Raw genomic sequence first — 25,487 nt, forward strand, 5'->3', positions numbered from 1 at the left:
CAGGGGGAGGTGAAAAAAGAAAGTGGTACGACAACCGTTCTAGATCTTGTTACTCTCTGTGCTCAGATGCCCTTCAACAGTCCTGCCACTCAACTTTCCCGGAACAGACACTCCAGTGATACGAGATTCTCTACACTCTGCTCTTTGTCACAAGTTCTCTCCGGGTCAACGACCTTCTTGCAGTGGGACGAGTGGACCCAAGTCTCTCTTTCGGCGACCTTCAATGCTGTCGTGCTGGTTAAGAAGACTTGGTATGGTCCTTCCCACCTGTCCATGAGGCAACCTGAGCGTAAGAAATTTTGAATCATCACATAATCCCCAGGCTCAATGTCATGACAATTACTGTTCGGTAGGTCAGGAATCACCAGCTTTAAATTTCTTTGTTGATTTCTCAGCTGCTGGCTCATCCCAACCAAATATTTCACAGTCACTTCATTATTACATTTCAAATCATCCTGGGGGTCTATCGTTACATGAGGTTGTCGACCAAAAAGAATTTCGAAGGGTGATATGTTAAGGGGAGACCTGGGAGTGGTTCTGATGCTGTACAACACTAGTGACAAAGCTTCTGGCCACAACAATCCAGTTTCAACCATTAATTTGCTCAGCTTGTTCCTAATAGTGCTGTTCACTCTCTCAACCTTTGCACTCGCCTGTGGACAGTACGGAGTATGCAGCTTGCTATTAATTCCCATCAGTTTGCACATGACCTGAAAGACTTCACCTGTAAAATGGGTACCCCTGTCACTTTCAATTATTCTAGGGATACCATATCTACACACAAATTCCTGCACAATTTTCTTTGCAGTGAACGTAGCAGTATTTGTGGCAGCAGGGAACGCTTCTACCCAGTTGGAAAATACATTAATACAAACTAACACATATTTTAAATTCCTACAGGGTGGTAACTGTATGAAATTGATTTGTATTACCTGAAAAGGTCCGTCTGTCGGAGGGATATGGGATGGCTCTGTTGGTATTGACTTTCCAATATTCTTCCTCAAGCAAGTAAAACATGTCATTGCTCTCTTACCTGCATGAGAAGAGAATCCTGGCGCACACCAGTAGGCTCTTACCAGTTTGCACATACCCTCTCTGCCCAGGTGAGTCAGACCGTGTGCCGCCTCAGCTATGCTTGGAAGATATGCTCTGGGGGCCACCGGCTTACCTTGTCCACCTGTCCACAGTCCTGAGGATTCCTGGCCATACCCCTTTGACCTCCAGACTGCCTTTTCCTGTAAAGAACACAAATCTTGCATTTCAATCAATTGTTGTGTGTTGATCGTGTTAAATGTCATCAGTGATGTGATGTTCGTTTGTACTGGGGTGCTGGCTGCTGATTTAGCAGCTTCGTCTGCCCAGCTGTTACCAAGTGAAATTGGGTCTTGGTTGTAAGTATGTGCTTTGCACTTGATAACAGCCACCCTGTCTGGTTCCTGTATCGCTGTTAGAAGCCTTTTTATGTGAGATGCATGCGCTACAGGTGTGCCAGCTGCCGTCATGAAATTTCAGAGGCGCCATAGGGCCCGAAATCATGCACTACTCCAAAGGCGTACCTAGAATCTGTGTATATATTAGCTGACTTACCCTTGGCCAATTCACACGCTCTAGTTAGGGCGACCAACTCAGCAACTTGTGCTGAGTGCGGTGGGCCCAGGGGTTCAGCTTCTATGATACCTCTGTCGTCTACAACTGCATATCCAGTACACAAGTCTCCCGATTCTGTCTGTCTGTGGCAACTACCGTCAGTGTAGAAGGTTAAGTCTACTTCTTCCAGTGGGTTGTCACTGATGTCAGGTCTCGCTGTGAAAGTCTGATTCAGGTATTCCATACAATCATGCATATCAGTATCTGCACTAAATCCTCCTTCACCATTATTCTCATCCTCCACCCTTTGTGCCTGTCCAGGCACACTTGGCAAGTAAGTTGCAGGATTTAGTGAGCTGCATCTCTTAATGGTGATGTTTACCGGGGCCATCGGTGATAATTCCCACTTTGTAAACCGAGCAGATGAGACATGTCTGGTTTGGGCTGAGTTTAGTAAGGCTGATACTGCATGAGGTGTATGAATGGTCAGGTCATGTCCTAACACTATGTCCTCGCTTTTACTTACCCGCAAAGCTATCGCTGCAACACTTCGCAAGCAAGTGGTGAGAGACCGCGCTACAGTGTCCAACTGTGCACTGTAGTATGCTACCGGTCTGCTGGCATCACCATGTCTCTGTGTTAAAACCCCTGCTGCGCAACCTGCGCTTTCTGTACCGTACAATTCAAAGAGCTTCTCATAATCTGGCATACCTAATGCAGGTGCCTGTGAGTCTCTCAAATGCCAGTTCGGACTCATCTGTGTGCGAGACCCGTTTTGGTTTGTTTGAAGAAACCATTTCTTGCAAAGGTAAAGCCAGTATAGAGAACCCTGGAATCCAGTTTCGACAATACCCACACATTCCAAGGAAAGTGCGGATCTGTTGTTGCATTTGTGGCAGAGTCATGTCGCGAATCGCCTGTATTCTATCAGCGGTGAGGTGTCTAAGTCCTTGGGTCAAGCAATGTCCCAAATATTTTACCCTGGCACAACTGCAACTTATCCTTTGAAACCTTGTGTCCCGTTTGGGAAAGATGAAACAGAAGCTGTTTCGTGTCTTTCAAGGACGATTCGAGTGAGTCAGAACACAACAATAAGTCATCAACATACTGTATTAGCACTGATCCACTCTCAGGTTGAAAGGATTGTAAACAGTCATGCAAGGCCTGAGAGAAAATACTCGGGCTGTCAATGAAACCTTGGGGAAGATGAGTCCAGGTGTACTGTACTCCCCTGTATGTAAAAGCAAAAAGGTATTGGCTGTCAGGGTGAAGAGGGACAGAAAAGAAAGCAGAACAGAGGTCAATGACAGTGAAAAATTTTGCAGTAGAGGGAATTTGCATGAGGATGACTGCTGGATTGGGCACTACGGGGAATTGGCTCTCAACTATCTTGTTTATCCCCCTTAGATCCTGCACTAGCCTATAACCCCTCCCCCCACTCTTTTTCACAGGGAAGATGGGTCTATTGGCGGTGCTGGATGTCCTGACTAGGATGCACTGCTGTAGCAGCCGCTCTATGACTGGGTACACTCCTAATTCTACCTCTGGCTTCAGAGGATACTGAGGGATTTTTGGAGCTATCCTACCATCTTTTACTTGTACTACTACTGGAGCTACATTCGCCATCAATCCAGTGTCTTGTCCATCTTTGGTCCAAAGGGAACCCGGTATTTGTGAGATCATTTCCTCTACCTTTGATGGACACTTGTCTATAACAGTAGAATGCGACATTAGCCTTTGAGGGGTGTCTAATATATCTTGTACTTCTTGAGCGTGGTTCCCAGGTATATCCAGGAAGGCACCCTCAGGAGTACAGTATATGACACACCGCATTTTACACAATAAATCTCTGCCGAGTAGATTAGTCGGAGCCGATGCAGCCAGCAGAAAAGAATGTTTGGTTTGCAAAGGCCCTATCGTAATCTCTGCAGGTCTACTCAAAGGGTAATGTTGCACAGTTCCTGTTACTCCCATTGCTGAAATTGTTTTACCCGTGGTTTTTATACCTATCGTTGAATTTAACACTGACCTGGCCGTCCCTGTATCTACGAGAAAAGGTAATGGTACACCAGCTACATCAACCGTTACCTCAGGTTCACTACCAAGGCTAGCAATCAACTTCACTGGCTGCAGACTACAGGTGTGGCCCAACCCCTATTGTGTGGTGAGACCCTCCCGCAGCGCGTTGGCAGCTACAATATGTGAGGGGGGTAGCTGTGAGTTTTCAGAGGCCTGCCAGTCCCTCCTTGTTGGGTACCTCCTTGTTTCCCCTGCGTGTGGCTCGTAATCCCTTCTACGCCGTCCCTGATCCCAATTAGGTACATTGTAGTGCGGTTCATATTCTGGTCTAGGGGGTCGATATACATGATGTGTACCTTTATTCCTACATTCCCTTGAGTAATGTCCTACTTCGTGACAAGTATAGCAGGTTACTATACGTGACGTACCATCAGGGGTCTGGGGTTTCGGCTGATATGGCTTTTTGGTAAGTGCGTCTATACTCACAGTCATCAGCTTTTCCCCCTGAGACTCCCTGTGCTTACTGATGTTCCTGTCGTGCTCGATAGTGGACTCTCTCAATGCAGCCACCGAAATACCTCTCCAGTTTGGTAGAGAGGTCTGTACCCTTGCTCTTAATGCCTCTTTTAACCCATCCATTAATACAGTAACAGCTACCTCCCTGTGATGCGCATTATCTTTAATGTCCTCGATCCCAGTGTATCTAGACATTTCCTGCAGTGCTCGATGGAAATATTCGGATGCCATTTCACCTTCCTTTTGTCTTATGGAAAAGATTTTATTCCATTTGACAACAGTAGGGAAATATACTCCTAATTGCAGATTGTTTTGCCGTACATTCTCCTGATTGTATTCATCAGTAAGAGGTACTTCTGCGTTTAACTTGCAATCAGTTATGAATTTTGCGGGGTCAATATTTGAGGGTAAACATACCCGTAGCACTGTTCGCCAATCTTTGTTCGTGGGTTCGTTGGCGTTACCTAACTCTTTAATGAACCTCTGGCATGCGACTAGATCTTTTCTGGGATCGGGAAATTCTGACATAATTGACCTTAACTCTGCTCGGGACCAGGGACAGTGCATGGCAATGTTCCTGACGGGAGTTACTCCCTGAGCGTCAGTCTTTCCATTGGGGACTGCAATCACCCTGACAGGATTTAATTCAATTACATCATTCTGGTTTGATTCTACAATGTGGGGAGCTATTGTCTCTGCATAATGTATGGTACCGTACTTACCTGTGGACACGACCTCACTTATCCCTCCGCTAAGGGGCCTGACTACTGCTCTTGTTGGTTGGGCCGTGCCCACCTGAGTGTCCTGTATGGTGGCTGCAAGAGAGAGTGCCGATATCGTGCTGGGCTCATCTTCCTGCTCGCAGTCCTGGGGAAAATTTAAAATGGGATACAACTGGCAAGGGTTAGCATTAGTACATTTATCAATTACTCTCCTATCCTGTACCAATGTACCATTGTCTGTATCCACTTTCTCCCCCACAATATATGGTGGTGGTGGTGCGGTCGCCATTGTTTTCCCGCTAGGTTTGGAACCTGCTGCGCGAGCTAATTCCCTTTGCACATGCCCCTCCTGTTGCCATAAATTTAAACAATCTGTATGTCTAATCCTTTGTTTCTTGGATTTTATCAGACATATCCTTATCCTTAAGTTCTGTAATACCTCTGGTTCAAAGCTGCCCACCCAAGGGAATGGTACCCTATCTTTGTCAGTCATACATACTGTGGCCGGAGAGACTCCCAGCCCACGTGGACAATGGCCGCTGCGGCACTTGAGGGGTTAACCCTCGTGCCCGGTGCCATATTAAGGGACAATGGGCGCTTGGCGCCACTTTAAACTGTGCACTGGCGCTAGTCGCCATCTTTAAATGTATTGTGGGTGCTAGGCACCGGGTATTTAAAATATGTTTAATAAGGTGTCATATGTTCTGTCGCTGCGCAGTGCGCAGTTGGAGAATGATGGACTGATGGACAGGGCACTTATGAGGAAAGTACAAGGTATTTTGTTTCTAAAAGACCTTGACAATTGTTGTTCAGCAACTTGTACATAGCCAGTCATATGTTAATTGTCCTAGCAAAGCAGGGTGTCGATTAGCAGGCCTTTTGGTCGGCAAATGTTTTCTTTCAGGTACAAATGAAGGTTTGGAAAGAAGACTGTGTTACTATACGTTCAGCATCTCCTGTGGTGTGATGACTCAGAACTGGTTTTGCATGGAGACACAAGGGGCTGCTAAATCAGATTGTGTTTTATGAATGCAAACTAGTGCGTTTTGTTTACCAACAGTTTGATGTAAGATTTCTTAGGCTGCATTATGTGTGATGCAGATTATGTTTAATTTACAGTATAAGAACGTTGTCTATGTGTGAGAGGGTGAATGCAATTGAAATGCAAGTTACATTTACATTTGTGAAAGAGACAGGAACATGATAATCAGATTGTGTTTGGGAAAGCACACTGGTTTGGTTATATATGAAGAGGAGCAGGAATGTGCTTTATCTAATTCTTAACTTTTGAAATGTAACTTGTATTTATTTATATTTTCTGCGATAACCTGATTGGTTGGAGAAGACAGGGAGGGCTTACCCCCCTGTGGTACTGTGTGGAAATTTGACATAAAAAGGAGGCCTGCGTGCCTCCAGACTTGTAGTTGTACCATCTTATTCTGCTGGAACATCTTGCTGTATGCTGTTGCCCCTAGCAATAGGGAAGAGTTCTCTTTAGAACTATTGAGCAAATAAAACATCATTGCCTCAAGAAGATTGCTTCATCTTGTGACCTACAGGGTTATGCCAACCATAGCCCTGTCCTCCGGCTGTCCAGGGAAGCACCTAACGTCTCCAAGTTCTGCCTTCCGCCAGCTACCGGTAGAGGCCTAGCAAGTGGCTAGTGGGGATTCGTCAACACCACACAGGTGTGGTAGGGCAGTGCGTCGGCACATACAGAGCAGAACCGTGGTTCCAAACGCCACGGCAGGTTAGGAGTTTGGTGGTGGCAGCATAAACCCGCCCACAGCGCAGTGGGTGGAGTCAGTAACAGGCGGTTACTGACGGTAAGCGGGAATCCCCTATGTGGTCAGGCCTCATGTGACCTAACCTTCCAATCTGTGCACAGGAGACGGGACGCGAAAGCGGCGAGTGCTTTCGTACGGGACCGTCCTGTCACAGAAATTGTTGGCATAGCGGTGGGATTATCCCAGGCGGCTTTTCATCACCCGATTGGAGAAGCCAAGTTACTCAGGAGAGGAGTAACTGCAGCGCAGGAGAACGCACAAGATGGCGGAATTTAGCGGAATGTCCAAGGATGATCTGGAGATCGTATGCCAGGAGAAGGGTGTGGATATCCCTTTCAACGCATCCAGAAGCGTCATGCAGGCGGCGCTCAGGAGCTGGGAGGAGTCCCATCGGGCGGAGGTGGAAAGCACTGACGGCGTCAGCATCGCAGAGGACGGCCCACCAGTGGACCTTCGTACAGAACCGGTGAGATCCACAAGCCCCGCCCTCTCTCACAGCAGCCATGTTTCCCAGCAATCCCTAGCAGGGCCAGGATCCCAACGTCCCAGGGGGGGCGGCCCGGATACCCTAGCAGATCGGCTAGCGGAATTGGGGGAAAGGGCAACGGAGCAAGAGCGCTTGATCATCATCCAGATGTGGCGTGATGAGCGGGCACCACAGGCCGTGGTACCCCGGGAGCCGTTGTCAGCTGTTGTGCACAGATCAGGACGAGTTCAGTTTGCCAAGTTTGCAGACAGTGATGGGGACATTGATGGACATTTGCAAGTTTTTGAAAGGACTTGTAAACTACACGATCTACCCAAGTCAGAGTGGGTGAAACACCTTGTGCCCACTCCGCATGGAGAGGCCTTGGAGGCCTATTGAGGAGTGGCCACGGAGGACTGTGGGAATTACGACGAAGTTGCGAAGGCCCTCCTCCAGCGATTCTTCATCACTCCAGAGTCTTACCGGAAGAAGTTCAGAGACTTGCCCAAGAATCCTAGCAGCACCCATGGGCAGTTTGCCACCCAGCTGCGGCAGTACGTGGTGAAGTGGGTGAAGGATTCTGAAGCCACTACATGGGACGCACTGATCGACCTGATCTGCAGGGAGCAGTTCTACCGCAGGTGCGCCCCAGAAGTGAAGGAGTGGGTGCTAGATCGGGAGCCAATCAGCTTAAAAATGGCTGCTCAGTTAGCAGACAAGTATGTGGCAATTCGGCCACAGGGCCAGAAGCGCCCAGCCAGCAGCCAGCTCCAACAGACTGTACCACCAAGGGGACACCCCTCTTCTGCTCATCGCCCCCCAAAGCAAGCATCTTCCAACCCGGGTGCTCTTGGCCAGCAACCGCACCGCAGCGTCCCTGCAACTGATCAGAGATCATCGGTGCCACGACTATGCCACGAAGTGCTATGGCTGTGGGAAAATCGGACAGCTGAGGATGAACTGTCCTGCATCCCAAGCACCCCAGACTCGTGCCCCAAATCCGAGTGCTGGAGCCCGGATTGCTTGCTTAACCCGTGGAGGTGAGCCTTCAGAGACTGTACCCCCTCCTGTCAGTCCGATGGAGTGTGGCGAGGAACAGGTGGACTCTGCGGAGAGAGTCACCTGCATGGCTAAGAAGCCCCCACCAAATATGTTGCGGCACCTGCAGCCGGTCCAAGTGGGGTCCCTGCAGAGCGAAGGCTTAAGAGACTCTGGGGCCTCCATAACTGTTGTGAGCCCCCACCTTGACGATCCTGCTGCAGTACTGCAGGGTTGCACTGCAAAAGTTACAGTGGCCGATGGGCTAGAGCGAGAAGTGCCCATAGCCAGAGTCTACCTCGACTGGGGAGCTGGACAAGAGCTAAGAGATGTTGCCGTAATGGATGGCCTCCCAACTGATGTCGTCTTGGGGAATGATCTCGGTGGAGGGATCGTTACTGCCTTTGCGAACGCCATCACCCGGAGTCAAGCAGCCAGACTACAGTCTTCATCGTCTCTGCCAGTGCAGCCCAGCCCAGAGGGAAAGACCACAGCGGCAAGATCAGCACATCTGCCCCTTGCCTCTGGTGGGCCTACGTCCCCTAGCAACACAGAGGATGTCGGTTCCAGTTTGCTGAATCCTGTGGAGGTGCCCAGTGATGCTCCTGTCCCTAGTGGTTTGCCAACTCCGGCGGTGAGTATGAGTGACCACCCCGACCCTACCATGACTGACCACAACTTGACTGACCCCAACATTCCCCCTGTAGAGTGTCCATACTTAGGAGAAAGTGAGGGCCGCAGGCAGGAGTTTAGGGAAGCTCAGCTCTCTGACCCATCCCTGGAAGGTATGAGGCGCCAAGCTGGCCGCGGCCTTGCTGGGATGGGGGCAGGGGGTGTGACCTGGTGGAAAGGGTTACTGTACCGGGTAGCCAAGCTAGAAGGGGATAGGCCAGTGCGGGAGCAAGTTCAACTGGTGGTTCCCAGGAGCTTTCAGGAGCAACTGATGTCAGTTGCACACGAAATCCCTTTGGCGGGACACCAGGGGAGGGACCGAACACTGAGGCGCCTGACACAGAACTTTTTTTGGCCCGGAGTGTCGGAAGGCGTCCGAACCTACTGTAAGTCCTGTGATGTATGCCAACGGCTTGGACGCCCCAGTGCTCGGGCTCCCCTGAGGTCTTTGCCAATAGTCGGGGAACCTTTCCAACGAGTGGCCGTGGACATAGTAGGTCCCCTACCTGTGCCCAGAAGATCAGGGAAGAGATACATCCTCACCGTGGTGGATTATGCTACCCGGTATCCAGAGGCTGTGGCTCTGTCCGCCATCACTGCGGAAAAGGTAGCGGACGCTCTGCTAGGCATATTTAGTAGAGTAGGGTTCCCCAGTGAGATCCTAACTGATCAAGGGACGCAGTACATGAGTGATCTGGTCCAGTGTCTCTGGGCGAGGTGCGGAGTGCGTCAACTCAGCACTGCCCCCTATCATCCCCAGACTAACGGACTTTGCGAGAGATTTAATGGCACTCTGAAGCAGATGCTACGGGCATTTGTGACTTTGGAGAGGGGAGACTGGGAGCGATACCTGCCGCACCTCCTGTTTGCATATCGGGAAGTGCCCCAGGAGTTAACCGGATTCTCGCCCTTCGAGTTACTATATGGCCGCAGAGTCCGTGGACCTCTCGACCTGTTCCGGGAGTCTTGGGAGGGGGGAGCTGATCCACCAGGATGAGTCCGTGGTGGAGTATGTGTTGAAGCTCAGAGATCGGTTAGAGAATCTCATGGGACTAGCGCAAGTGAATCTTGCGGAAGCACAGACCAAGCAGAAGACTTGGTATGACCAGGGCGCGCGTGCTCGGGTCTTTGGAGTAGGGCAAAAGGTGCTGGTTCTGGTGCCCACACGTCAGAACAAGCTCCAGGCTGCCTGGGCGGGACCGTACACGGTCGCAAAACGCCTAAGCGAAATCACCTACATGGTGTCATTTGACAGCGATGGTAGGAGGCAGCGTACCTACCATATAAACATGTTAAAGGCATACCACGAGCGTGTGGAGTCAGTAGCCGCTGTGTGCTGCCTGCCGATGGAGGAACCAGGAAAAGATCCCATTCCTGACCTCCTCGCGGATGCCAAGGGTGAGGGTGGTGTAGAGGAAGTAAGCTGGAGCAGTGAGCTTGGTAACCACAAGAGGGAGCAGCTGGAGTCAGTGCTGCAGTCCTTTGAGGCCCAGTTCAGCAGGAAGCCCGGCCTGACTTCCCTACGTGCCCATCATGTAGACACTGGTGAGCATAGGCCGATTCGGCAACCCGCGTATCGGGTCTCACCAGAGGCGCAGGCGAGTATCTACCAAGAGGTGCAGGAGATGTTAGCGCTAGGCGTAATCACGCGTTCCAACAGTCCCTGGGCCGCCTCCGTTGTACTGGTTCCCAAGAAGGACCGGACAACCAGGTTCTGCGTAGACTACCGCCGGTTGAACGAAGTGACCAAATCCGACGCCTATCCCCTACCCCGCATTGACGCACTGTTAGACGAGTTGGCTGGAGCGAAATACATCTCTACGTTCGACCTGAGCAAGGGGTATTGGCAGACACCAATGACTCCCGAGGCTCAGGAACGGTCCGCCTTCATCACCTCCTTTGGCTTGTTTGAGTTCAAAACCATGCCATTTGGGATGAAGAATGCGCCAGCCACCTTCCAGAGTGTGGTCAATGACCTGCTGAAGGGGTTCAGAGATTTCGCCCAGGCCTACTTGGATGACATTGCTGTCTACAGCCGAACCTGGGAAGAGCACCTGAGGCACGTGGGGTTGGTGTTAGAGAGGATTCGGTGGGCAGGTCTGACCATCAGGGCAGACAAGTGCCAAATGGGGATGTCAGAGGTACAGTACCTGGGACACCGTGTGGGGGGAGGTAAGGTGAAGCCTGAACCAGCGAAGGTGGAGGCAATCCGCGACTGGCCCCGGCCCACAACCGAGAGACAGGTCCTGGCTTTCTTAGGGATCGCAGGGTACTACAGATGTTTTGTCCCTGACTTTAGTTCCGTGGCCAAACCCCTGACTGATCTGACTAAGAAGAAACTCCCCAAGATAGTTGACTGGACGACCGCATGTGAGTTGGCATTCCAGTCGTTGAAAACAGCTCTAGTACAAGCCCCAGTACTGATGGCGCCGGACTATAGTAAAAACTTTGTTGTACAGACTGATGCGTCACAGTACGGACTCGGGGCAGTACTGAGCCAGGGAGGGGCAGATGGGCAGTAGCACCCTGTGGCCTATTTGAGCAGAAAGCTGCTACCGCGGGAGGTGGGGTATGCCACAATTGAAAAGGAGTGTTTGGCTATTGTTTGGGCTGTGAAGAAACTTCAGCCCTATTTGTATGGCCGCCATTTTACGGTGGTAACGGACCACAATCCAATATGGTGGCTCCAGCACACCACGGGGGAAAACGGCAGACTGTTGCGGTGGAGCCTTGCTCTTCAGGTTTATGACTTTCATATTATCCACAAGCAAGGCAAGGCTCATAGCAATGCGGATAGACTGTCACGTCAGGAGGAGCCTGAACCCCCAAAGAACTCCCGGTAACCCCATTAAGGACTACGGGACCAGGGACCAAATCGTTGGGACATGGGTCCCTGGTTGACCCGCTTGAATGTGTCAAAGTCAGAAAAATGTCTCTATGCACGTTGCCATATTTGCACCGCACACTGGTCCGCGCTGCGCATGCGTACGCTCTCCCGTGAAGGCGCATACCCGCAATAGCGTGCACTCGCAGGCGCGGTATGCGTATTTACGGTAGAGTTTATGTAGTCGTAGCGTGCGACTCATTCGTTACATATTTTCATAATTAATGTAGTTTATAGATCATGGTCCCTTTGATAGATTCTGAAAGTTTGGTTAAAATAGAATGTCCCTGAGCTGAGGAATCCCTCTTTGCATCGTACGAAGGGTCTAACAGGAATCATACAGCAGTGTTTGGTACCCATCGGAAGAGTATTTAATTAGCAATATTCCGGTGTTGGTTTGGAGCGTATTAATCGCTCGTGCGAATAGTTATGGACATAAGAAGTTTATGTCCATTTCTATTATTTACACATACTCAGGTATGCGGCGGGAAACCCAGTTTCCCACCCACCTGAGCTGTTGGAAATCGTCACAGCCCACCTGTATGAATCACCCTATGACCTTTTGTTATGATGCAGGGCCGAATTCCTTCGGCCAATGGACAATGGGATTGTAGGACCAGGAGATTGCATTGTGTGTGGGGCATAAATAGGCAGGCCGACCACATCCAGCTCTCACTCTCTCATCAACGGTTATCTGCTGATAGCCGGGAGCTGGATATCGAGGCGCAGGCGATCATACCCTTTGTGCGTAAGTTTCTCTCCGTAATCATTGTCTTTCTGTGAGCCAATTTCTCTCTCTCTCTCTCTCTCTCTGTTCTGTTCTCTCATATCTCCCCTAGACTAGGCTAGTATTGTATTGTATTGTATTAGATAGTATTGTATTGTATTACATTTAGGTCAGTGTAGTATTGTCTTTTTGTATTTATTGTTTAGTTCTGTGGTTAGGAAGTCTCTGTTATATTGTAGTGTATCATTTGTACTGTTATCCCCTTTTTACAAATATATTAGATATAATACAGTTAATAGGCTTTGGAACCTAAACCAGTATCTGTGTATTTTCTATAGTGTTAAGTGTTCACTTGAGCGTCGGTGACGCTCAAGCAGCTTTGTAGTTAGTCAGGTTACACAAGGTTGCACTTACACCCTGTATTCACATTAAGGTATTCTGTGTATTTCATTGGTATAAGGTTTAGACATAAAGGTATAGCGTTGTGAGCGTCTGCGCCGCTGGTGACCTCCTCGTGGTCTCGAGCGTATGCTACGCCATAGCGAATCATTACTCTAGTCATAACCAATAACGTGTCCTGTGATCACTGGGCCGTGAGCGAACGTGACGCTTGAGCGTCTCGCCTACGGCGGAGCGATCGTTACGCAACTAGCGTACCATTACGGTACTTCTTAAGCAAACAGCGTACAGTGTTCTTAGACTTCATAAAGGGTTGTTTATACGACAAAGGAATTTAGCATTGTCAATTGGGGACTCGTCCTATCCTTCTCATATCTGCACTAGGTAGATCAGCAGACATTATCCCCCAGCAAAGGGTGGGAGGTTGTCTCCCAGTGCTGACGGGATAAGCGTCTGCTTCGCTTAGATAAAGAGTGCTGAAGGAATCCGGGAACCGGAAGTAAGAACAAAACGCTTGTGTCTTTTAAAACTGTTTTATTTCTCTTCTGTCTTGCGTATACACGCACGCATACACATATCTGCATTTTCTGTTTCATTTTCGTATATCACTATTCCTGTTTGCCAAATTTTTATAGTTGATAGAAAGTGCTAAAAGAGATTTGCTGTTATTTCATAGTAAAGGTAATAGTTAAAGTATAGAACAACACACGATTTGTCTAGGAGACAAGGCAGTCAGTGTGGATTGCGGTAGATGATCAGGGATCATTTACATTGATAAAAGTATATATTGTGTTACGGTGGATCTTTGCATTGCGTACACGTGTCGCTAACAAAGACTAGCGTACGCAATCCAAAGGCAGACGCACGCAGCGTTCACTACGCAACGTAGCGTCCGGTTACGCCCACGTAGCTCGTCACGAAAAGTTGAATTAGCGCAAAGCGATAATTAGCGCAAAGCGATAAGTAACGCACAGCGGTAGATAACGCGAAGCGGTAAATAACGCAAATCTATTTTTGGAAAAATCTGAAATTTAGTTTAACAGATCCTGCTCCTAATTGGTAACACTGTTGGACTGAAGACAATTTCTGCGCAGAAATAGATATAGAAACAAAGTGTACATGTGTTGAGTGAGTGTGGTTTTGTATACATAAGTTTATACAACTTTAAGGTGGAACCAAAAGGAAAGCCGGGTACTCGTCAAGGGACATACGTGTAAGTGACATATACGGTGGCTAGGGAGGCATCCCTGGTTAAATAATATTTGAGCATTAGAGTATAGCGGACCATAAGGTAACAAGACCAGGAGGTCATAAGGTAACAAGACCAGGAGGTCATAAGGTAACAAGACCAGGAGGTCGTAAGGTAAAAGGTCCGCTATAAAAGTCCAGTGGCACAACGCCTGGGGTGTTGGTGCAGAACCCATATAGGCCATACAAGCTCTTGCTGAAGGAATCGCGGCCGGAAACATCGATTCCATTGATCATTCAGTACATAACAAGTAGTGCTTGTGTACTGAACGATTGGACCGCACGTAATTGTGTGCAGTAGTTAGTAATCTGACCTAATACCATTAGAGTAAAGTGGTCACAAACGCTATTTGTACATTCTGACATGATTTGTGTAATTTTTTATTTTTGGAAGGGAAGTTCGCTGGTCACTCAGGAACTATCTAACAACCCCAACTTTACTGGAAAGAGTAAGTGTCCTGCGGGTAACCCTCATATGTTCCAGTAAACTGAAGGTTCCATAGGGGCCCTGTATCGAGTACGCCAGCACCATATCGGTGTGATCAGGTCGTATTGGTCGAGGTGGGCGAGTGAGTGGGGTACTCGGTAAACCGCCACCGCCGGCCTACTGTGGAGTAATTTGGTTGTCTGAAAAGGCTTGCTGAAAACCTTGATACAGAGATCCAAGGAGGACTAAGCAACACCTGCAGACTATGGGGGCCAGTTGCTCAGGTAGGGGGCGATCAACCCTGGTTCAGGTTGATTCTGTGAACCGACCAGTTGGGTCGGCACGATATGTAATGTGTGAAAAATATGGAAGTCACACCGAATCTTTATGTGATGAATGGGAGAGAATGACTGTACAAGACAGGGACAAATTCCCAAGAATAGGTAGCTTTAGTCCAGAAGTGTTACAAAATTTAAGGAGGAGGATATGTCTCGTAAAATCAGCAAAGAGACGAATTCAGCATCATGATTATTTACAGTTATGGCACCAGGAAGGTGAGATACAGAGAGGTTTGGCTCTGGCGGCAGGATCTGGGGCAGTCAGGAAGCTGATAGCCACAGCTCCTCCTCCACCATACATTGCAGGAGAGAAGTTGATTGCGGAGAGAAACGCACTGGGTTGTAAAACACAAACTCTTAGTAACCCTGTAAATGTTAATGATGTTAACCAAATAACTCATGCAAGTATTAACCCGTGCAAGATGTACCCTGTTTTGAACCTTCCTCAGGAGTGTGATCAAGAAGACGATTCAGCAACAATTTCAGCTCTCTCTCTTGCAGCCACCATAGCAGAGACCACAGTAGGCACAGCGACACCCACGAGATTAGTGAAAGCCCCTAGCGGAGGGATAGGTGAGGTCGTGTCAACGGGTAAGTACGGCACCATGCACTACACTGAAACAATTGTACCACAACAAGCAGTAGAATCTACACAGGAAGAGGCTGTTAGAATTGCTCCTGTAAGGGTAATAGCAGTTCCCAATGGAAAAACAGATGTGTCTGGAGCCACTCCCATAAGGAACATTGCCATGTACACTCCATTTTCCAGAATGGAATTAAGAACAATAGTGTCCGAATTTCCTGACCCCAGAAAGGACTTAGTTGCTAGCCAAAAATACATCAGGGATCTAGGTAACACTGTGGAACCCAACAACAAGGATTGGCAGATACTGCTAAGAGCTTGTTTACCTTCCAATGTTGACGCAACTCAATTTTTAGCTGACTGTGCATTGGATAAAGATGTACCGCTTACAGACGTGTACAACAAGGATAATGTAAAAAGGATAAATTTACAGCTAAAGGAGTATTTCCCAGCCGTTGTTAAATGGAATAAAATATTTTCCATTAAGCAAAAGGAGTCCGAAACGGCAACAGAATATTTTCACCGGGCACTATTAGAAATGGCAAAGTACACTGGTATAGAAGACATTAAGACCAACCCAAACCATCGAGAAGTAGCAGTATCTGTACTGATGGATGGTTTGAAAGAAACATTAAAAGCTAGGGTACAGACCACACAACCATGTTGGCGAGGTCTGTCAGTGTCCACATTGAGAGAGGCTGCTATTGATCACGACAGAAACATCACTAGGCACAGGGAGTCGCAAAGTGATAAGTTGATGTCCGTAAGTATACAGGCGCTGACCACAAGGCAGCCTGCGTATGTACCACCGAATCCTGTGGGTAAGGCAAGTGTAATAACATGTTTTTCTTGTAACAGACCGGGACACTTTGCACGAGAATGTAGAACAAAGAATGTACAAAGATCTTTTCAACCCCCTAGACAACAACACAACACACGACATTGGGAGCAGGGTCCACAGAGGCGGAGTTTTGAGCCACATACAGGGGAAACAAAAAGATATCCCCCGAACAGAGATTGGCATGCCTCTGGTAGTTCCCAGCTAACCCCCTCACAAGTAGTTGCTGCCAACGGGATTCAGGGAGGTCAGCATACCCAATAGGGGTGTGGCCATACCTGTAATCTGCACCCAGTTAAGTTGATTGCTAGTCTTGGAAGCGAACCAGAGATTGCAATCAATGTAGCTGGTAAAACTTTAAACTTTCTTGTAGACACAGGGGCGGCCAAGTCAGTGATAAATTCGACAGTGGGCATGAGAACCACTGGTAGGACAATTCCAGCCATGGGAGTAACAGGAGTAGTCCAGCACTACCCTGTTAGCAAACCAGCCGAGATTACAATAGGGCCTTTGCATACCAAGCATTCCTTTTTGCTGGCTGCATCGGCACCAACTAATCTCCTGGGAAGAGACTTACTATGTAAAATGGGTTGCGTCATTTATTGTACTCCTGAAGGTGTATTCTTGGACATCCCTGAGAATCACGCTCAGGAAGTACGAGACATGTTAGACTCCCCATCAAAATTAATGTCACATTCCATTATGACAAATAGGAATCCATCCCAAGTAGAAGAGATGACATCGCAGATACCAGAGTCACTTTGGACAAAAGATGGACAGGACACTGGATTAATGGCAAATGTAGCTCCAGTAGTTGTACAAGTAAAAGATGGTAGGATAGCTCCAAAAATCCCACAGTATCCTCTGAAGCCAGAGGTGGAGTTAGGAGTCTTTCCCGTAATAGAGCGCTTGCTACAACAGGGCATTCTAGTAAGAACGTCCAGCACAGCAAATAGTCCCATCTTCCCTGTTAAAAAGAGTGGGGGGAGGGGTTACAGGCTAGTGCAGGATCTAAGGGGGATTAACAAAATAGTTGAGAGTCAGTTCCCCGTAGTGCCTAATCCAGCTGTCATCCTAATGCAAATTCCTCCCACTGCCAAATTTTTCACTGTTATTGACCTCTGCTCCGCATTCTTTTCGGTACCTCTGCACCCTGACAGCCAATATTTGTTTGCATTCACATACAGAGGAGTCCAATACACGTGGACTCGGTTACCCCAAGGTTTCATAGATAGTCCAAGTATATTTTCTCAGGCTTTGCATGATTGTTTACAGTCTTTCCAACCGGAGAGTGGATCAGTGTTGATACAGTACGTGGATGATCTACTACTGTGTTCTGATTCATTGGAGGCATCCCTGAAGGATACGAAACAGCTCCTGTTTCATCTTTCAGACACAGGTCACAAGGTTTCCAAAGACAAGTTGCAATTATGCCAAGCTAAGGTAAAATATTTGGGACACTGTCTAACACAAGGACTGAGACACCTGACCGCTGATAGAATCCAAGCCATTAGAGACATGACACTGCCACAAACCCAACAACAGATCAGGACGTTTCTAGGAATGTGTGGGTATTGCCGTAATTGGATCCCAGGGTTTTCCATATTGGCGCTACCTTTGCAGGAAATGGTCTCTTCAAACAAACCTGATCGGATTTCGCATACAGACGAATCTGAAACAGCATTTGAGAGACTCAAGCAATGCCTAACGCAGGCACCAGCACTAGGTATGCCAGACTATGGGAAACCCTTTGAACTATACGGAACAGAAAGTGCTGGGTGCGCAGCAGGTGTACTAACACAAAAACACGGTGATGCCAGCAGGCCAGTTGCATATTACAGCGCTCAGCTAGATACGGTAGCGCGATCCCTCCCCACATGCTTGCGTAGCGTTGCGGCGATAGCATTGCTAGTGACAAAAAGCGAAGATGTCGTGCTAGGCCACAACCTCACAATCCATACACCGCATGCGGTATCTGCCTTATTGAATTCTGCCCAAACCAGACACGTCTCATCAGCAAGGTTTACAAGATGGGAATTGGCATTAATGGCCCCAGTAAACATCACCATAAGGAGATGCAGTGCATTAAACCCTGCAACATTTCTCCCAGGTGTGCCTGGTCAGGCACAAAGGGTGGAAGGTGAGAGTGATGGGGAAGGAGGATTTAATGCAAAGGAGGATACACATGATTGTATGGAATATTTGACCCAAAATTTTACCGCAAGGCCTGACATCAGTGACAATCCACTGGAAGATGCAGAACTCACGTTCTACACGGACGGTAGTTGTCACAGACAGTCAGACTCGGGAGACTTGTGTACTGGATACGCAGTCGTAGATGACCAAGACACCATAGAAGCGGAACCGCTAGGCCCACCTCACTCAGCCCAGGTTGCTGAACTGGTCGCCCTAACCAGAGCATGTGAATTGGCTAAGGGTAAGTCTGCCAATATCTACACCGATTCCAGATACGCCTTCGGGGTAGTACATGATTTCGGAGCGCTATGGCGGCTCAGAAATTTCATGACGGCGGCTGGTACACCGATAGCGCATGCAGCTTATATAAAAAGGCTTCTAACAGCGATACAGGAACCCGACAGAGTGGCTGTTATCAAATGTAAAGCACATACATATAGCCAAGACCCAGTATCCCTTGGTAACAGCCGAGCAGACGAAGCCGCAAAGCTTGCAGCTGCTACCCCCATACAGACAGACACCACACAACTGATGGTATTTAATACCATCAACACACAAAAGTTGTGTGAGATGCAGAATTTGTGTTCCACACAGGAAAGAGCAGTCTGGAAGGCAAAGGGATATGGCCAGGAGTCCTCAGGGCTCTGGACGGATGGACATGGTAAACCGGTGGCCCCCAGGGCATACCTTCCATGTCTGGCTGAAGCAGCTCACGGGCTGACTCATCTAGGCAAGGAGGGGATGTGCAAATTGGTAAGAGCATACTGGTGCGCCCCAGGATTCTCCTCTCATGCGGGTAAAAGAGCAATGTCATGCCTTACCTGTCTGAGAAAGAATATTGGAAAAGCAATACCTACAGAACCATCCCATATCCCACCTGCCGGCGGCCCTTTCCAGGTAATACAAATTGACTTCATTCAATTACCCCCATGTCGAAATTTGAAATATGTACTTGTCTGTATAGATGTTTTCTCGAATTGGGTCGAAGCATTTCCAGCAGCTACAAATACTGCCATGTTTACAGCTAAGAAAATTGTGCAGGAATTTGTATGTAGATATGGTATCCCTAGAATCATTGAAAGTGATAGGGGTACCCATTTTACAGGTGATGTCTTTCAAGGAATGTGTAAGTTGATGGGAATTGATAGTAAGCTGCACACTCCGTACCGTCCACAGGCGAGTGCGAAGGTCGAAAGAGTGAACAGCACTATTAAAAATAAATTGAGTAAAGTAATGACAGAGACAGGATTGACGTGGCCAGAAGCTTTACCCATTGTTTTGTATAGCATCAGAACCACTCCCAGGTCCCCCCTTAATCTGTCTCCTTTTGAAATCTTGTTTGGTCGACAACCGCATGTCATGATTAACACTCAGGATGATTTGAAATGTAACAATGAAGTAACTGTAAAATACTTAATTAACATGAGTAAACAGTTGAGGAGTCAAAATGATAATCTGAAGTTGGTGATTCCTGATCTACCAGGTAATAATTGTCATGACATTGAACCTGGGGATTACGTAATGATACGAAATTTTCTACGCTCAGGTTGTCTTATTGATAGATGGGAAGGACCATACCAGGTCTTATTGACTAGCACCACAGCATTGAAGGTTGCTGAGAGAGAGACTTGGGTCCATTCATCCCACTGCAAAAAGGTTGCCGATCCAGAGAAGTCCCGTGATAAGGAACAGACGGTAGAGGTTGTATCACTGGAGTGTCTGTTCCAGGAGGACTGAGGCGGCACCTGAGCCTTGAAGACCGGAAGCAGTTGTCGACTCCCCTCTCCCTTTTATTGTTTTTCTCCACTTCCCAGCCCCTCTCCCTTAAAAAAATTTCTTTTTCCCCCTTCTCATTCTTCTCTATTTCCTCCTCAAAGATGGACTTGCCCCAAGAGACTGTGATCCGGATTTTGATGTTAACCATGATGTTGACCAGAGCAGTCTGTTCCGGCGAGAGTACCATAGAGGTCGAGAGAGGTTCTGGAATGGGTTCCGATTATGATGATGGAGGCGTAGTTTTCCAAGATCAACCAAACCAACAAGCAAAGGCGAGTATCAGAAAGCGATCCGATAGAAGAAATTGTGATGGATTGTTAGCTGAAGAAAATTGTATCTGTAGGCTCTGTGATAATCTGGTTGAAGATGGATGCATAAAGAAATGCCAATCTAGTTTTAATATCCATATGGACCGGCATCCATTGAGTGACTATCACTCCTTAGTGGGTAACGTATTAAACCAAACAGATTGTTGGGTATGCTCTCAAGTACCTCAGGGTCACAGCAAATCAGGGCTAGTACCATTTCCTTTAACGTTAGGGGAGGTACTTGAGCTAAGTGGTGGGAGACCGGTGGATCGGAGGTTTAACATCTCCAGCCCTCCTAGTTTGAAGCTCCACCAATACCATGTGGATAGGTCCCTCTTATGTTTCAACATCTCCAATCCCAGAAAACCGGGAAATTGGGAAGTGTCGTGGAGCAACCTTACCATGACCTTTTCACACAGAGCAGATAGAATGCCTACAGATACAGAGCTCGTACGCCATATAGCCAGTAGAGGAAAATCTTTTCGGTATCGATATACCTTAGGAAATAGGATTACTAGAGTTGGAGAGGTATCACCAGGATACTGTGCACATATCGTACAAACTGATACGTGCATTAAGCAGATGGAAGAATTAGGGTCAGGAGATTTCACCTGGAAGGTTTGTAACATGGTCATGTCCTTCTCCGTCCCTTATGTTCTCCCCGATGACGCATATTTCATATGCGGGAGAAAGGCGTACAAGTGGCTTGCCCCAAACTCTGAAGGATTGTGTTATATTGGAAAAGTATTGCCTGAAGTGATGACGGTTACACATGACAAAATGAAGGACATACACCGTGGTGCCCAAGCTCCTTATACTCACACTCATTACGAGCACCGAGTTAAAAGACAGCTGTCAGAAAGGTTAGAGCATCCGGCCTCTGATCTTATCCATGAATCCACCGGGATTCAGGTTCTGGTAGCGTTAGATTTCACTCGTACCGCTCGAGGAGTGATGAATTATAGATACATTTCCGCACTCGCCAATTTGTTAGATAATATCACTGAAATGTATGATGACACGTTTAGATACACTGGAAGAGAACTTCAAGCTTACAAAACAGAACTAGTTCAGCATAGGATGGTTCTTAATTATCTTACAGCAGTAACAGGCGGATATTGTGTTACATTGGCAACACAGTACGGCATAAAGTGTTGCACGTATATCACAAATAGCACCGAGGATCCGGTAGAGGTCATAGACCAAAAGATGGACGATATTCTGCAATTAAAGTGGGAATTTCGTCGAAAACACAATCTCACCCTTGCTGCTGTAGGTAATGAGCTGACTGGTTGGGTGTCATGGTTGAACCCGCGAAATTGGTTCTCCGGTTTGGGAGACTGGGCTCAAGGAGTCATAATGGATGTTGGAAAGTTTCTACTATGTATCTTGGGTGTCGTTATATCGATTGGATTGATATTTAGATGCGGGCAGGCTTTAATGAGGTGTAAACAAAGTACAAAAGTGATGAGCTTGAGGAGTGAGGAAACCGTAATTAACCTGGATTTGATTTATGACCCAATGATAGAAACCAGAATGTGATGAAAATGCGATTATACGGTCCGTTTCTTTCACCTGTTTTTCTGCTTTTCTCCAAGATACAAAGACCCCCTTGGACGAGGAAGTTGACGAGACGCTATACAGACAACAGACAAGCACCAAAGAAGAAGATTTGACAACTTTAAATATGGACACTTGATGAACTTTGCCATGGATCCCCAGTTTCCCTAGTATTTTTAAACTCACGCTAGCCCAACATTTTTGTAAATCTGATGGCACTGACAAAGCTTGTTGCTCATGCCTAAGGAGCAAAACAGCGCAAAGAAGACGACTCTCAACAGATACCGAACACAACTTCAACAACAGATGTACATTTCCCTGACATAGAATATCATTGCATTTTTCGTAAGTGTTCTTTATCTTCATCTCTACAACCCTCAGGTAACGACACACATAGACGATAGGGAATACAGGCACAGATATCAGCAACCACATACCTCCCCCATTCATGTATCATCAACTAAAATGTGCATCCCCATTTTGTTACAACCACAGCCGAAATGAGCTCGGTAGAGTTTGACAGCCCATCCACAGACCTGTACCACAGGATAAGAAGGAATTCAAATGTATACTTCACAATACCTCGAAGCTTGATTTACCACACGTACGGCACGATGATACATGACCCTCCAAACATGGACTCATACACACATGCTTCTGCTTTCTCACTAGGTCATACCCTCTTCACACCTACTCCACTCTTCTCCCCTACCCAACCATGGAAATCAATTAACCCCTGACTTACATTTTTCTCCTTAAATATTTTAGAAGGTGGCAGTTATTATTGACTGCCAAAGGGTGGACTGTCAAAGTCAGAAAAATGTCTCTATGCACGTTGCCATATTTGCACCGCACACTGGTCCGCGCTGCGCATGCGTACGCTCTCCCGTGAAGGCGCATACCCGCAATAGCGTGCACTCGCAGGCGCGGTATGCGTATTTACGGTAGAGTTTATGTAGTCGTAGCGTGCGACTCATTCGTTACATATTTTCATAATTAATGTAGTTTATAGATCATGGTCCCTTTGATAGATTCTGAAAGTTTGGTTAAAATAGAATGTCCCTGAGCTGAGGAATCCCTCTTTGCATCGTACGAAGGGTCTAACAGGAATCATACAGCAGTGTTTGGTACCCATCGGAAGAGTATTTAATTAGCAATATTCCGGTGTTGGTTTGGAGCGTATTAATCGCTCGTGCGAATAGTTATGGACATAAGAAGTTTATGTCCATTTCTATTATTTACACATACTCAGGTATGCGGCGGGAAACCCAGTTTCCCACCCACCTGAGCTGTTGGAAATCGTCACAGCCCACCTGTATGAATCACCCTATGACCTTTTGTTATGATGCAGGCCGAATTCCTTCGGCCAATGGACAATGGGATTGTAGGACCAGGAGATTGCATTGTGTGTGGGGCATAAATAGGCAGGCCGACCACATCCAGCTCTCACTCTCTCATCAACGGTTATCTGCTGATAGCCGGGAGCTGGATATCGAGGCGCAGGCGATCATACCCTTTGTGCGTAAGTTTCTCTCCGTAATCATTGTCTTTCTGTGAGCCAATTTCTCTCTCTCTCTCTCTCTCTCTCTCTCTGTTCTGTTCTCTCATATCTCCCCTAGACTAGGCTAGTATTGTATTGTATTGTATTAGATAGTATTGTATTGTATTACATTTAGGTCAGTGTAGTATTGTCTTTTTGTATTTATTGTTTAGTTCTGTGGTTAGGAAGTCTCTGTTATATTGTAGTGTATCATTTGTACTGTTATCCCCTTTTTACAAATATATTAGATATAATACAGTTAATAGGCTTTGGAACCTAAACCAGTATCTGTGTATTTTCTATAGTGTTAAGTGTTCACTTGAGCGTCGGTGACGCTCAAGCAGCTTTGTAGTTAGTCAGGTTACACAAGGTTGCACTTACACCCTGTATTCACATTAAGGTATTCTGTGTATTTCATTGGTATAAGGTTTAGACATAAAGGTATAGCGTTGTGAGCGTCTGCGCCGCTGGTGACCTCCTCGTGGTCTCGAGCGTATGCTACGCCATAGCGAATCATTACTCTAGTCATAACCAATAACGTGTCCTGTGATCACTGGGCCGTGAGCGAACGTGACGCTTGAGCGTCTCGCCTACGGCGGAGCGATCGTTACGCAACTAGCGTACCATTACGGTACTTCTTAAGCAAACAGCGTACAGTGTTCTTAGACTTCATAAAGGGTTGTTTATACGACAAAGGAATTTAGCATTGTCAAATGGGGGGGGGAGAGTGTGGCCGGAGAGACTCCCAGCCCACGTGGACAATGGCCGCTGCGGCACTTGAGAGGTTAACCCTCGTGCCCGGCGCCATATTAAGGGACAATGGGCGCTTGGCGCCACTTTAAACTGTGCACTGGCGCTAGTCGCCATCTTTAGATGTATTGTGGGTGCTAGGCACCGGGTATTTAAAATATGTTTAATAAGGTGTCATATGTTCTATCGCTGCGCAGTGCGCAGTTGGAGAATGATGAACTGATGGACAGGGCACTTATGAGGAAAGTACAAGGTATTTTGTTTCTAAAAGACCTTGACAATTGTTGTTCAGCAACTTGTACATAGCCAGTCATATGTTAATTGTCCTAGCTAAAGCAGGGTGTCGATTAGCAGGCCTTTTGGTCGGCAAATGTTTTCTTTCAGGTACAAATGAAGGTTTGGAAAGACGACTGTGCCTTCAGCATCTCCTGTGGTGTGATGACTCAGAACTGGTTTTGCATGGAGACACAAGGGGCTGCTAAATCAGATTGTGTTTTATGAATGCAAACTAGTGGGTTTCGTTTACCAACAGTTTGATGTAAGATTTCTTAGGCTGCATTATGTGTGATGCAGATTATGTTTAATTTACAGTATAAGAACGTTGTCTATGTGTGAGAGGGTGAATGCAATTGAAATGCAAGTTACATTTACATTTGTGAAAGAGACAGGAACATGATAATCAGATTGTGTTTGGGAAAGCCACTGGTTTGGTTATATATGAAGAGGAGCAGGAATGTGCTTTATCTAATTCTTAACTTTTGAAATGTAACTTGTATTTATTTATATTTTCTGCGATAACCTGATTGGTTGGAGAAGACAGGGAGGGCTTACCCCCCTGTGGTACTGTGTGGAAATTTGACATAAAAAGGAGGCCTGCGTGCCTCCAGATTTGTAGTTGTACCATCTTATTCTGCTGGAACATCTTGCTGTATGCTGTTGCCCCTAGCAATAGGGAAGAGTTCTCTTTAGAACTATTGAGCAAATAAAACATCATTGCCTCAAGAAGATTGCTTCATCTTGTGACCTACAGGGTTATGCCAACCATAGCCCCGTCCTCCGGCTGTCCAGGGAAGCACCTAACGTCTCCAAGTTCTGCCTTCCGCCAG

The sequence above is a fragment of the Pseudophryne corroboree genome, chromosome 3, assembly GCF_028390025.1.
Source record: "Pseudophryne corroboree isolate aPseCor3 chromosome 3, aPseCor3.hap2, whole genome shotgun sequence".
In the NCBI taxonomy this organism is placed as follows: domain Eukaryota; kingdom Metazoa; phylum Chordata; class Amphibia; order Anura; family Myobatrachidae; genus Pseudophryne; species Pseudophryne corroboree.